The sequence below is a fragment of the Triticum aestivum genome, chromosome 1A (genome assembly GCF_018294505.1).
Source record: "Triticum aestivum cultivar Chinese Spring chromosome 1A, IWGSC CS RefSeq v2.1, whole genome shotgun sequence".
In the NCBI taxonomy this organism is placed as follows: domain Eukaryota; kingdom Viridiplantae; phylum Streptophyta; class Magnoliopsida; order Poales; family Poaceae; genus Triticum; species Triticum aestivum.
In genome coordinates this window covers 15650795-15652568 of record NC_057794.1, presented here as the reverse complement: position 1 = coordinate 15652568, position 1774 = coordinate 15650795, and positions in this window count along the sequence as shown.

The following is a 1774-nucleotide window of genomic DNA, read 5'->3' as shown; positions in this document are numbered from 1 at the left end:
AGATGTCGATGTGGACGATTCTTCATTTCCATTTTGGTCTGATATAGATGTTCCTGTCTAGAGGATGTTGCTTCATCGATGCGAAGAAGCAGATTATGAAATGGATGCCAATACACATCGTAAGGAAGAAAAAGTATTTGATGGAACACCTAAGTTTGATTGAGGAGCGGAATCAACTATTGATGGACGACATGCCTTTTTTGTTTAATCATCCCGAATGAGGGTTGAAATGCAATGGTACATATTCAATCAAGCAAAATTAAATTCTGATTTAGATGAAGCAAACAAAAATCCATAACAGGAAAGAAAAAAGAGAAATGCAGGGCTATGTATTGAATCAAGCAAAATGAAATCTACATATGAATAAAGAATCCAGAATAGAGAAAGAATCAAATTGAAGGCTATGTATTCAATGAAGCAAAATTAATCTATATACAGGGGAGAAGGGGGAGCTGTATCTTGCTGTCGATCTTGGGATTAGAAAGAGTTTGCGCGTATGCAAATTTGGAGACGTCGCTTGTTCGTTCGACCACGTCGGTCACGTTAGGACGCGTTCTGTTTTATCCCTAAAATTAGAATGACTGTCAAATATGACAGTTGTTTCTTACATGTCTGGCGCGTAGCCAGGCCTAGGATTAATCGAGAGGGTGACTGTTGCAATCTGGAGCATCCTCTGTCACAATCACCATGGCTATTGTTGGGAACAAAAGACTTACGTAGTTTACATCAATACCACAGTCCACAGACAACCGTCCTCTCCCTCCTCAAAGATTCTAATCTGATCGTGCTGCTACTTAATATAATTTGAGCGGGGAGTAGTAACCATCTTAGACTCGAGACGAAAAGATCCCCAGGATTAAGCGGACATGACCCAAATGCTCCAGAAGTAAGTTCAATCGATCATTATCGCACCATATTGGCAATTTTGTTTATTTCCTGATATCAAGTAATTATTTTCTTTGTCTGGCAGCATTTGAAAAGAGTTCATCGTAATTACTCCGGGACTGCCGAGCGAGCTGCGATTTGTACACCCGAAAGTAAGTACTACTACCTAGTTCCACGCATCTACCATTGATTTTAGCTAGTTTTATCAATACCATTTAGCATGCTTGCTTAATTATTAGTTTGATTGACCTTTATTTTTCATAAAGTGTTCGTGGCAGGAATCCGGGAATGATTTTTATGGATACTACATTTGCGAGTTCATCTACAACACGACGACCTCTAAGCGGGGCTACTCTGAAAAACAATTTGAAGTGCGTAAGCAAAAATATTCACAATTTTATTTTATTACCATCATTTGTGTTGAGTTTCATTCATATACATGTGTTGACTCTCTTCTTCAATTTAGATGTGCCTGATGCGGGATGAACTCCTACCACAAGATCACATACGGGCAATTCAAGAGGAATTGGTGGGATTCTTTCTTGACCACGTCATCAATAAAGCCGGAGAATACCATGTGGAATTTGACATTAGATGTTAGGGATTGTAAGAGATCTTATATATTGTATATATGTAGCTAGTAGCGTCGGATAGATATACGAAAACTTGTTGTTCGACCAATCTCTCGGAGAAAGAAAGGCCGATCACTTCTCTCTGTATATGTTCATGACGATCTTGTGTACTTAATGGTTCCTTCATTTGCTTACTAGCTAGCGTGTCGAGTTCTCTTTATACATATAGTAGGTAGCGTCGACCAAGCACGGAGAAAGAGAGGACACTTCTCTCTATTAGGTAGCTAACACAATATGAAACCTCTAAATTAACCCTC